The following is a 13737-nucleotide window of genomic DNA, read 5'->3' as shown; positions in this document are numbered from 1 at the left end:
TGAAAACACAAGGTGGCACTGAGTCAGCAGGACCTTGGCTGACAGTTGCCTCTGCATTTCTTTCTATTTATACACAATTACGGCAATTTGCAAGATCTCCTGTGGGGAGGCTGCAATCTCCCGTTTCTCCAATCGTCTTGTGAGGGCAGTGCCAGTGACCATCCTGACTCATTTGTTGCAGGAGTTATTGTATAGTCACTTTATGTAATGTACTGACAGTTTTATTAAGAAGTGTAGTGCCAGAGTAACCTGGCAAATGGACAGTCCCAAGGACTACGTTCTTAAATCAGTGTCTCTGCAAGAAAAAAATTACAGTTGAGAAAACTAAAGGAAAGAGGAAGTTGTCTCAAGGAATCCAGGAATGACCTGAATGGTGATCTACCATCAGGCCCAGACTCCTCATCACTGCCAATATTTCTGCTAGAGAGAGGTCTAAATTGCAAAACCCCATGTCAGCTCCCTGCAGGATGGACATGCCTTTTAAGTTCTACTCTTTGCTAGCAGCAAGCAATTACCAAATGGGAAACAGCAGTAGCATGATTACAGCTGTATGAAAATACAGCTTGCCCAGGCCCTACTGATGGCTTAAAACAGCAGTGTCAAAGCACCAGCTACACAGTGCCCCTTTCCTCTTTGCTGTCCAACTGAAGGTACATGACTGATAACACAGTTAAAACTGGGATTTGCCTTCCTCTAGGATCTGGGCCTGTTAAACAGAGATAAGTGCACTGTTTATGATGGAAGAATGTCTGACACCTAGAGGGGAGAACTGGGCAGCAACTCCTAAGGTTCATTCCTAGACATTTTGTAGTACACCATGGGCAGTGAGCTTATTCCCTCAGGAATTTCCTCATGTGGGATGTGGGGATGATAAGCCCTCCTTCCCATGGACAGCAGTGTGATGACAAAGTACTGGGTAATACAAAGTTCTAATAGATGTGCCATGCAAATAGATGAGATATGTACTGCCATTGCATTTGGGCTGTTTGATTGAAAGGGTTTGTTTGCCTTCCTGCAGGGTGAATGTCATTTTGTGTGACAAAGCTTGTGCAATATGTTACAGAGAAGACATGCCCTCATACAGAAATTTCCCTGATTCTTTTTTTGGCATCACTGAGGTGATAGGACTAAAGCACAGCAAATTTTTTGACTGGAAGGTGCTATGAACATATAAAAAATCTTTAATTTACCTTTTACTTATTATAGTACTGCCCAGCCAAAAATCATGTTCTATTTTCTCTTGTACAAGGCACAACAGCAATGACAAAAGTGTGTTATTTGTGGATCATCTCTCCAAGCCCTGTTTGCCCTGGCCTCAGGCAGGTCTCTCTGGGTTCAGGGACGTGTTTCCATCCTGTCCATTCCCACTGCCTGTGCTTCCCCACCTTGTTCCTTGGCTCTGTGGAGATCCTTTCCCGATCCTCTGCCCACAGAACAGTTTATTTAACCTTGAAGTTCCCTTATCAGCTGCATCACCCTGCTGTAGCTGCAAGACCTAAATTGTTTTCCACCTTCCGTGAGCTGAATGGGGCCAGGCCTTCAGAGAGCGCAGGCTTGGAAACACTTTAAATTAGGCAGTGTGAGATGGAAATGCTGTGGGTAACAAGGAAAAACAAACAAACCCCATCCTTCTCCCAAGGCCCTCTGCTCCTTAAAAGCCTAGTGGCTCTGTGGGAGCCCCAGCCCATTTCTCAGGAGAGTTGTGCACAGCACATGACTCTTAATTAAATACATATTTCTGTGCAGTGTGGAGTGAGAGGAGGCTGGTACCAGTGCAGACCAGCAAGCTGCTCCTCTGTCCAAGTTGTGCCCTGCAAACAGGTGAAATACATAATGCAATTGCATTTGGGCTGTTTGATTGAAAGGATTTGTTTGCCTGCCTGCGGGGTGAATGTCATTTTGTGTGACAAAGCTTGTGCAATATGTTACAGAGAAGACATGCCCTCAAACAAGAGCGCAGACCTGTTCCTTCAAGGGGAACTGGGTGCCTTTAGTCTCACTTGCACTGCAGTCTTGTGTAGTAATTAAATGATTCGGGTCTCCTGGGACTGCAGACTGAATGCAAAGACAGATTGTCTTTTATGTCTTTGGTTATCTTTTTTTTTTTGCACTTGGATTGCGAGTTTCCATTCATTTTGCAAGTTGTTTTTCAGCACAGGTGTGATTTTGGTGTCCGTTATCACCAAGTTTGACATGGTCCATAAGAAGAGGAATTATGTGAGAAGAGTTTACCTGGCTTCACAAATGTTCTTGGACATCAGAAGGAGCTGCCTTCCATCCTCCCATGTATTTATTCGGGTCCAGGTGAAAAAAAATTATATACTTAATAGTGGAAAATATTAATTCTTCACAGCACGGGAGATCCATTAAAGGACTGGTGGCAAAACTCTGCTGTTGGGAGCTCTCCTGCAGAATGTTCCAAGCACAGTGTTGTCACTAGAGTTACAGGATATGGAATGATGCAGAGCTGACAACACCAGTCTCTCCAATGGAGGGCACATGGCTTAAAATATCAGGAGCAGAGTTGGGAAGATGATGACTTTATTGGTTCTGTGGCTCAACCAAAACCCACTAAAATCGGAATTCTGTATTTGGTTGAGCCAAACACTGTTCTTTAGTTTTCAATTTACTTGTCCATTTCTCCTGGGCTGTTTTTTTTACCCTTTATTTTTTACTTCAAATCAATTTCTTAAGCAAAAAATATTTTAAAGCAATAAGGAAATGTCTTATACAAAAATGAACTGTTTTGACATTTTGAAAACTCTCCCCTGATTTTCTGCAAATACTGCTCAGCAAATTCAGTGCAGTCTCATCAACAGCTTTATTCTCATAATCTCCTGCTAAAATAGTATTTTGTGCAAACTTACTGTCTGACAGAAAAATACTGACATATTTCTTCTGGAAAGGCAGAAATGAGGACTGTTAGTAAGGACTTCAGACACCTTGGCCCATTTTCCTCTCTGCCACTGGCATTTTGTGTGGTCCTAGAAGGTCACAGCACTTCTCTGCTTGTTTCCTCTTTCTCTGGATGACAAGTTCTCAGTCAAGTGATGCTACTCAGTGTGTATCCATCCAGCACAGATTAGTGTGGGGAACTGATGCTGATTGTGATTCTGGGTGTTATTTTGATAATAATTTCTATTACAAGTTCTGTTCATCCAGTGAACAGGTCGTGGTGTGTGGTTGCAGGTCAAGGAAATGGATTTCACTTTACAAACATAACGGAACTTCATCTGCATGAAATCCTAATTGCATCCTTTGCCTTTACTTTAAGCAAGCAAAGCAAATTACAACCAAAGCAAATACTATATATATTTAGATATTTCAAATACATTCCCATTTTAAGCCAAATGCTGGGAAGCTTTTGTTCATCTTCTCTTATTGCTGTGTCTCATACTATGTAAAGGAGACCAGGCTGGGCATCCCACCTTCAAACCCAGCCCATCCAGCCTGCCCCATCCTACCCCTGGGGGTAGCCAGGCAGTTTGGACTCCTGGTTTTGCACTGAAAGCACAGAAATCTTTCCCAAGGATCTGTAAGCACAGGATAATGTCAACCCTATTTCACTCAGTGCCTTGAACCCAGAGAGAAGTGGTTTGAAGAAGATCATGCTGTGAATCAGAGTCAGAACCAGACTCCTGGACCCAGTTTGCTGTTGCACAGCTGCCCTTCACTGACAGCAACATGAGTCAGAAAGTGCCTGTGCATATGGTTCCGAAAATAACTAGTAATCAGCAAAATTCACAGCCCTTTTACTCAGTCACTTCTCTTGAAAGAGTCTTGTTAGGCCACATTTCTTTTTTTCCCTCCCTCATACAAGTGCTGCTCCATTGAAGATAATGGATTTGTTTGGGTGTATCAGAGAACAAGATAACCATTGTGGTGTTCAGGAGGCATTTTATCCGTGTAAGGATTTGGCCAATTACTATTATTTAGTTACAGGCATGTTGGTGTTTTGCTAACTGCAAAAGAAAGAAAATCTTTTCCATTAGATCTAATCAACACAAGAAGCAAGTTTCAAAGAGAGGTGAGAGGACAATCAATTTCAAGCTGGAAATGCAGTGTGGGAATCTTTGGATAGTTCTTTATGCAGCCCCACCCTGCCAAGCCACGATACTTGAGCCAGCTCTGCATAAGCCACTTTTACAGAGGAGAAGCAGTGCAGCTCTGGTAGTTCCACTGAGACTCACAGCCCTGCTGAGATGCTCTGTTTGGCCCAGGCAGGCCATAACCTTTTTTTCGTCTGCAACACCCCAGCAAACCTACAGTCTTGGTATTTTCATCTTTTTTTATTCCTCTTGCTCAGTAAACTTAAGAGTTTTGTTGATGTTGTTTGAAAAGCACGGTCATATGAGTAAACTGACCAACTATACATTTATTAAATAAGCTGTAAACCTGAATGATTTTAAAACATTGCTCTTAAGGTTCATGAGAACTTTTTCCATTTATAGAAGGAAACCAAATCAAGCATATAAGTTGTCCCACAGTGTGCATAAAGCAGAAAGAATTTGGCATCAGCCAAGCCTATCTGGGACCGTTCCTTTACCATGTACCAGCTGTTGAATCATGAAGTTACTGCTTTGTCATCCTGCCCATGGCTTGACCTCTTGATTTAATCTAGGAGTTGTTTAGGGAGCTTTCTATCTAGTGTTCTCAAAAGATGGCAGGGGAAGTCTGCCTTCTATCCAGGATTTGTACAGCTCTGAGTAAATTGCTCCTGCTCCAGCACTTCACCTGTGCTCCCACTTTGCTCTGAGCATCACATCCATCATCCATTAGCTTGACTTGCTGTATCATGACTCTGTTGCTGTGGTTATACAGAGGTTTACAGAGAGATACAGCAGTGGTGACATGGAGGGTATCAGACACCCAAGGAGCGACCATTCCCAAATTGCCATATCCTAGTTCAGTCTCTGACCTCAGGAACAATGCTGCCTCAGGTTGGTCAACTTACAGACAGGTCCTTGGCTTCTGTTTCCAGAGAGATCACTATATGACCTTCCAGAACCTTTGCTTTTGACTTGTTAATAAAGTACTAATTATTTGCCTTTTTGGGGTTTTTTTTGATATGTTGTTAGTCTTTATCTACTGTGCTTTTAGAAAAAGTGTCAGAGAAAATGCTGGGGAAAAGATCATCTCTGATGTTTACTGATAAAAATGTAATCTTTCTTACTTTGATTTATTTCTTTAAACAGCCTAGTTCTGGGCTAGGGACAGCAGACATGCTTTTAATCTATTTGTTTGAGCAGGTGGTCAGCCAGAACACAGAACCACCTGGTGCACAGGGCTGACCTTAACACAGCCCTCAGGTGCTGGTGTTTGGTATGGCAGGAACTCAACTCCAGGAGTGTCTCACCTGACCCCTTCCCATAAGGGGCAGAAGTTACATGGGGAGCTTTGCCTCAGCACTGCTGGCAGTCCCATTTCCTCCCTGAGGCCTCCAGCTGAGCCCCAGGCAGCCTGCAACAATGGCTTCTGCCCACAGCATCCACCCACATTCCCATGAGACCAGGCTCCATCATATACTAGTCAAACTTCCTGACTACCAGCTCCATGTTTTCTCCTCTGCTGCCCTTCACGTGTGAGAGGTCCTTCCTGTAGGCATTCAGAAAGCCATGTCATTATCCTCCCTTGTTCCCCACCTTACCACTCTCTTTTACTTCCTGCGAGGTGATGCAGTGCTGACACCTTTGCCTGCCTTGCTGATAAATGCTTTACCACACCACCACATGTCATTAGCCAGCTTTTGTCTTTCATCTTTAGAGTACAAGTTTTTGGGGGCAGGCAGTGGTGTCTCACTTGGTAGAGGGCAGTGGGGTCTATACTTACTGTTGCTGTAAGCCATGTATGATATTTAAGTAGACCACGTTAATCTTTTTAGCTCAGTCCTCCCACTGGTCTGGTCCACCTGAGCCATAAAAGCTATGAGCTGCCTCACAAAACAAGCAGAAGACCTAATATTTGAGGAATGCAAACCACACGTGCATCAGCCCAGGGAGCATGGGCATTGCTAGCAGGGAAGGGGTTAATCCAGTCTTTTTTTTTTCCCTGCAGTCCCTGCCGGGTGGATGAAAATGAATCACATTTCATTCTGCTCTCAGTCAGCCGAGATTGCTCTATAATTTTGTTTTTAGTCATTCGTGACTGAGACCTTCCCTGGCAAATTTAGTCACCGAATGTTTTTGCTGTTTAGCCCCAGTCATTTGAAATCTCGGGGGAAAGTGGGTTTCATATTGCGACAGCTGAGAGATGAGCAAGGGGAAAGCTGATGGATGTTGATAGTTCAGGCTGATGATATTCAGCATCCTTTCCATATCCCACATAGCTGGGCAGAGATACTCAATTCATTTATTCACGATCATATACAAAGCATTTTAGTCTTCAACATCATAATAGCTTGTGACCTTAAAGAGACACAGTCAAGTACTTTTTGGGCCAGAATTTAACCTACTGTAGAAATTGCTATCTGCTGAAAGTGATAGCTAATAATAGCTGCAGCCATTGCCATTCTTCCTGCCATCTCTCCATACTATACATGCATTACTAGTGAAATTAATTTCATGACCATTAGAAGAGATAGAAGCGTATCATTTTCCCTTGAACAAGGAGAAACTGAGGCACAAAAGTTAAAACACCAGCCACATACACAATCAAGGACAAAATTAAACATAAGATTGAGGTCTTCTGTTCCTGTTAAGAACAGTCAAATGTCTTACACATGCTAAACAGTTAATTTGTGTCATTAATCCAGGCTTAGCTCTTGAAGGAACGTTTCAGAAAGAATTGGAGAAAGAATAAAAAAATAATTCGTAAAATGCAAAAGCTCCCTTTGTTGTCTGTGCTTTAGCAGCACTAGCAAAGAACTATTCCCACTATTTCCAGTGGTTTTGCAATGGCATTGACAACGTTTCCAAGGCCCAAACAGGAAACCAAATAAAACTGAGACATGGAAGTATTCCTGCTCCATTCGGAGAAAGATGGATGAGCTGGGAAGGCAGAGGGGGAAGGCAGAGACACGTGCACCTACCCATGAGCTTTTGCGTGCAGGACACAATGGCAATCAGTCTGATGAGAGACATTTTGTTCCCCATTTTCCAAGAGGAAGGTACGAGCGCCGCAGAGTCATGCAGCCTCTCTAAATGGAGTCCTGGTTCACTTGTCATGATCAGGAAATAAGTCTGTAGCAGGATTGCAAAGGGCTGTGGCACAGCTGAGACGTCCAGTCGTGTTAGTATGGTGAGACCCTATGGTTTCTGTGGAATGGTGCTGGCTGTTGACAATAGGGGCTGATGGAGAAGGCATTTCCATGAAGTTAATGGCAGGCTGGTGGAGGGTAGGGCCTGAGGCCATTATTACCATTGTAAGTTCTGGAAATATAAAAATGCAGAGAGAAAAAATAAAGAAAATTGCCTTTTTATATATCAGAGAGTTTAAAGTTGAGCTGGCTGTTGCCATGGCTACAATATTCAGTTTGCAGTCTTTAGTTATTTAAGACCAGGGGCTCGATCTTGCTGAATCAGTGAACTCAATGGAAACATGTCACCCAGCCTCAGCAGGGGAAGAATGAAACCACAGTAGGGCAGCAGGAAAGGAGAAGCCATTCCCATCCCATTAGAGATCACATCCCCTGCATCCAAGGAGGCTTTCTGAGGTGCAGGAGCAGTGCCTCTGTGAGGAGATGGGAATGGATACAGGCCACTGCAAACTCCTGAGTTCACAGGCCAGGATGCTCCACACTGGCTCTCAGTTCCTCAGAGCACAGCATGGGCATCTTTGGAATGGAAATGACTGGGAGTAGGGCTGATAACCCGTTTGTAAGCTCCAGCAACTACCTAAATATATGCACTGTAGTAATAATTTTCAAGATCAAGACTTCTTAAAAGGAGACAGCTTTTCACTGGCAGTTAAGCATGTCTCAGATCATGGAATTGGCAAGGTTGGAAAAGACCTCTCAGATCCCTGAAATGTTCACCTTATTTCCAGAATGGGCTTTTCATGGTTCATCAAGCAATGACATAGTTTGTGTTCGTGATGGAAAACGGAAGTTTTCCCAGGGTGGATGTTCAAATTCCTGTTAAAATGGATTAGAATCCCTTAAAGATCCCTGTCTACTTGGATTAAGCTGTGAAGTCAAATGAGACCGTGGAAGAGTATTGAGAAAATGCAACCAGCAGGGATTTTTTCCCCATCTTTACTTCTCTTCCAGGGGATCCCCAGAAGGACGTGCTACCAGACAACATTTTGTGTTGTAAAGTACTGTCTTAATAAAAACTGGGTCCCAACTCTGTGCCTTGATGCCATTCTTCTGTCTCTACACTTGTCAGAGAAGAACCAGAAGGATTTCACAACCTTTAGAGAAAGAAACAAGAAAAGCACAAAATCAAATTCTCCAGGTCAGAGACAGCACAGTGTGCGTGTCCTCTGCAGCAGTGCCCCAGTGTCACAAAGTGGCTGCTTTTCTGTACAGAAAACAAGTATGTTTTATAGGCTTAGGTGCCACACTGAGAAACACAAATGCCTTATAGTTGCAGAACTGACTACCACATCAGAATCTGAGGTGAAAATGTATGGATATGATTCTCTGAGCTGTGCCTGTCTCCTACAGTGTATCTGTCGGTCTGTCTGTCTAAACACATTATCTCAGAAATGAACACAGTAGCTTCGTATTTACTGTAATGATGCCACGTCCCAAAGCTGCACTGCAGTGCCCAGGGTTTGTCTGTGGATCCCTGTCCCCCACATTCATCCTGCAGGCTCATCCTAGGGATATTCAAATGGTTCCCTACATCTGTAGGTTGGCTGCTTCCCTGCCTTTCTGATATATTATGTGCCTTCCTTATTGCCTCGAGAATAATGGTGGTCCTGTGTCCCTTTTGAGCCATCTGGTTCGGATGTGCCGTGGTCTCTGGCTTTTCCTCCTCACCAGACGGGAGGTAGAGCACTCCCCAGATCAGCCTCAGAGCTTCTGCCACCCCCAAGTGAGACTAGATAAGAGTGCCCCATATTGAGACAGAGACAGGAGAGTTTTATCAGGCAGGAACATGAACCAAACGAAAGCTTTGGGATTTCGCTTCAAAAGGAAGATGCCATTAGCAGCCCCCTTTGTGTTTGGCTGCATGGGTGGGCAGGCATTTTATTAATGTCCTGAGCAAGCAGAGGGAACAGCTGCCTGTATGTGGTTAGTAAACAGCACAGAGAGAATACATTAGTGTGAAAATAAAGGACTCAGGAGGGAAAATGGAGTTTTCCAGAAAAGTTAAACACAACCAGATGACCAAGATCTTGTCTCCTCAGAGAGAGCTACACCAGTGTCATCAAAAACTCTGGAAGATGAGGAGGGAGAGGTCTCTCCAAGAGCTAGACACATCCTATTCACCACCAGCATCACTCCATGCTTCCTCCCAGCTCCTCTCCCAACTACAGAGCCCTTACACACCTCTGGCCTCTTTCCAAACTGTGCCAAGTCCTCTCTTTGTGATAAAAACAAACACGATCTCAGTTTCCAGTTTAGAGCTGAAAGGCAGACTCGGATTACGAGCACAGCACCCCCCACCCTGTGGAAGAACAGGGGGTTGCTCACACTTTCTTCCTCCTCCCATGAGGGTGCTTTTCCAGGGTGTGTTAGCAGCACTTCCCAGCATTTCTGTAACATTCTTTCTGCTGCTTTCCAACCATGCAGGACCCATTTGGAGAAATAAGCGTGCTAAGAAGCAGGAAAGGGATGATTTCCCCATTCATTAAATCAAAACAACTTCTATTGGGAAACACTGAACTTTTACTGAAGATGGATGATGCAATTGAACTTCCTTTTATGAATGAGTTATTTTTTGTTGACTGTTGCTGCCATTGTGTGCGAATCTTAAGACTTAAAAATTGCGAGATAATATTGGTTAGGCCTAGGTGTGGTAGATAGAAAGGCTGTTGAGAGTCCCTGGAAGAGGTCTTTTTCCTTTGTCACCTAGAAGCTTTCTACCAAGGAAGAGAAGTTTCAGTACTGATCACTCTGCTGTGTGGACTGATGTTTGCTGGAGGTTCAGCTGTTTTGTGGGTCACAAGCACGGGCACAGTCATCCCTTCATCACCACTGTTTGCACTGTGTAAATCTGGATTTGATATTCCAAGGTCACCTCCAAACTCACCACGGAGCAGGACGAGGCCTGGGATATTGGCCCAATTTCCTGTCCCTAATTTCTGACTTAATACACCACCTTAGTATATCTTGTAATACCTACACAGGAATGTTACACAATTTACATGTTGATAGGTAATTACTTTTCTCCTTGTGTCCCAAATCTGAATTTCCCTTTCCTCTCTCTCTCACCCTTCTTCCCTCCTTCCTTTTCTTTCCCTGAGCTGTCAGCACTAATGAACACAGAAACATCGTTATTTAACCCCTCGCAACATCTTCTGCATCTGAAATCCCTGGTAATGGCTTATGGGAACCTTCCATTGATTGGGTTAATAGAGAACAAAATTGCCTCATAACTGTATTTCTCTTTGATTTTAAAATTGTGTCCCCTATCCCCAAGAGTTGTTGGAAGGAGTTGTTAACCCTTTCATTATTCTAGTCCTGATGGGGCTCCCATTGCCTTCTCTGGATGCTGCCCAGTTTGGAGCTGGGGAGGTTGGATGGAAATTAAGTAAAATCCCAAAACATAATATGGGGTATTTCTGTGATGATAATGAAAATCATCTGAATAGAAGAAGTATCATGAAGGAAACTATGCATACAATGTAAATGTTACTGAGAGAGGGTGAGAGTGTGGATTACTGGGTTCCTGTATTCAGCCCCTCATATAAAGAACTCAGCCCCTTTTCTGTTACTCGTATTCTTCACCTGGGAAATGGAGACCATTGTCTTTTTATGACTTCTCTATTACCTAGGTTTTGTCAAGATGCTAGAGAAATGGAAAATGTTGCCTGGCTCTGCTGCCACCCTTTGGAATTACACTTTCCTCTGTGCATGGTTCATGCAGCATTTGTGTGGATATATATCTTGGGCTGAACTTTTTTCAAGGTGTTTGTGAAGTGCACAGAGAGGGTTTCCTTATGTCTCTGTACTGCCTGAGGCCATTGCAACAGTGGATGAATATGGACTTATCCTGGCCACCAAAACAAACTGCCAAAGAGCAATTCAGCTGGGAAAATAGTCTGCAGCACGTGTGCGGGTTTTATAAATCTTTAAGATCTCCTTCCTCTCTCTAATGGCTTTACTGCCCTAATTTCTAGTCTTTAACAACTTGTCACAATGGGAGATGACAACAGTGACATATTTTCATATAATGAACATATGTGCTTTCCCCCTAAAGGGTCCAAGTGTGCTTTGCCAACATGTGTGGCAATAACCATCACTCCCTGGCTGTGGAACAGACATTTGAAAGTACAGGGAAATGTATGTGGAAATATGAAGAAAGGAACAGCGCAATTTTGCTTTGAAATTTTTGTATAGAGGAGGTGAAGGAGGGATATTTCACAGTGGTGGAAAGGAATTCTCAAATATTAATTTGATCAGAGCAAACCAAACAAATACCCCATAGTGGCATAAGGGTCTTTAGAGGCAACAGTAATTAAGGATAGCAGCATTTTAATTTATTTTTAAGGATTGCAAGAAGCACAGGTCCCTTTAATTTTGTTGAGGGATTGGTTCAGCACCAACTCTGTGACAAGAGTTTTCCCTCAGAATAATAAATACTGTTTTCTGAGGCTCTGCCTCTCCTGCAGGTCTCTCTTCCACAGCCCAGCAAGGCCTGGTAGTAATTAGGTGATGAGATTTGAGAAGATCACAACATAGGCAGATATGGCTGCAGGTTTTCTGCCTCAGTTTTCAATTATTATTTATCTGAGCAAAACAGCTCCTCTGCTACATTGTAGTGGTTCACAGGATAATTTTTCAAATGAGCATTTTAGTTAATATGCCATAATGGGACAGATATGCAGACTGAGCCTCCTAAAAGATTTAGATGTTTATGGTATTTACCGTAACAGCTCCAGCTCTTGGACTGATTCCACAGTAATGCCTCTTTCCAGACTGGTTCAGGGCAGTCTATGACAACCATCACAACATTCATCCTTTCCATCTCAGGAATGGGTTCCCACAGCTGATAAAGATGCTTTGCCTGTCTGCTGTTAATTTGCTACAGATGGAGACCCTTCTTAGGTAGCAGAGAGCCTGCTCTAGTGACAGCACTCTCATCCCCAGCAGCTCAGTGTCCTTGCAAAAACAATTTGTGCACATCTTCTGTCATTATCCATTGTACCAGACTTGCCCAAACACATGGCTAACAGTCTCAAGCCTTTTCTCTTGCAGCCTGGGACATTCCCACCTACTGCTGTGAGAGAGAACAGCCTCTGAGATCGGGTAACTGCTTCTCCCCAAAAGCCTGGCAGAGACGTCAACACAAGCACTAAAGACTCTACCATTACAGTCCTGATTTGGGCTACACTGCTCATGATTTTCTCCTGCATGTCATTTACACTGTTCTCATCCATTGCTGGCGGTGATGGGGGTATGAATCACATTACTGCAGCTGGTAATTTTAGAAACACTGCCTGGGAATGCTGCTAAATATAGAGAGGGGCGAGTAAAAGGCCTTCCTCTTATCAGGCATCCGTGTAGGTTCTTGGCATCTCATAGATACAGGTTGTATCCTTCCTGATGTAAGGCTCTGGAGAACCTTTGATGGCTGTCCATCAGAGAGCAGAAAGCTGCCTGGGGCCAGCAGTACATTACAGAGGCTGAGAGGCCTCCCAGGGCCAGGCAGCTTATTGGCACTTTGTCAGGTAGGGACTGTGGATGAGCACTGCCACTGAAGGCTTAATGGGAGACCTGCTCTGTGTCATCTACAGGGGATCTTCAGGCTGCATAGGAAGGAAGCAGCACTTGTGCTTGTACCCACAGGCTGAGGGGTAACACACCCAAGCTGCAGTGGGTGGAGGAGGAGAAGGAGGAGCAGAGACAGTGTAGACCTCTAGGCAGGACATGAGAGTACAAGCCCTCCCAGCAGGAAGAATTAAATTCAACTGCTAAAGGCTGAGTGAATAAAACTATCAGGCAGCTCAGGCCTGACAATTTTGCTGGGAGGCCTTTGGTTGCCATACAAGAGATGCGTCTGCAAAGATCCTTCCAGACATCAGCACTTGTAACTCATGATCATAGTGACGCTCTCCCTCTCAAATGGTGGAGAGCATGGAGGAGTTCTGCCAGTACTACTGCTGTGAAGAAAACCAAGACTCTCTTCATTACTAAGGTGGTCTCTCTCTAAGTGAAGGGTTTCCTGCCTGATTAGCACACTGAAAAGCCTTCCTGAGCACTCAGGGGGCATGAGAGCCAGCAGGAAGGTGAAGCCAGGATCTTCCAGCCAGTAGGACTGAACTGAGTGGGAGTGAGAGTAACAATAAACTTCCACGTGTCCCTGTGGTGCCATAGTAATGCAACTTTATTGGTGAGAAGCCACAGCCCTCTTTCACTGGCAATGGCAGAGAGATTCCAAAGTTTCCATGTTTGCCAGCTTTGGTTTCCTCCAGGAGCAAGAAGTCACCCTACCAGTATTACTTCATCTGTCTGCATGTGAAGGGAGTTTGAGAATTATTGTTTCCCCCGTATTTTTTTTGCCTAGATTTTTTTACTTCTATTTTTTTAGCTTTTCCCCCAAAGACTCAAAGTCCATTCCTCTGCCAAGTACAACCAAGCATCAGCATTTTCCTAAAAAATGTCCATTGCCAAAATGGTTTTCTGCC

This window comes from Neopelma chrysocephalum, unplaced genomic scaffold (genome assembly GCF_003984885.1).
Source record: "Neopelma chrysocephalum unplaced genomic scaffold, ASM398488v2 Primary Assembly neopelma1_147, whole genome shotgun sequence".
NCBI lineage: Eukaryota > Metazoa > Chordata > Aves > Passeriformes > Pipridae > Neopelma > Neopelma chrysocephalum.
This window is presented reverse-complemented; position numbering follows the sequence as displayed.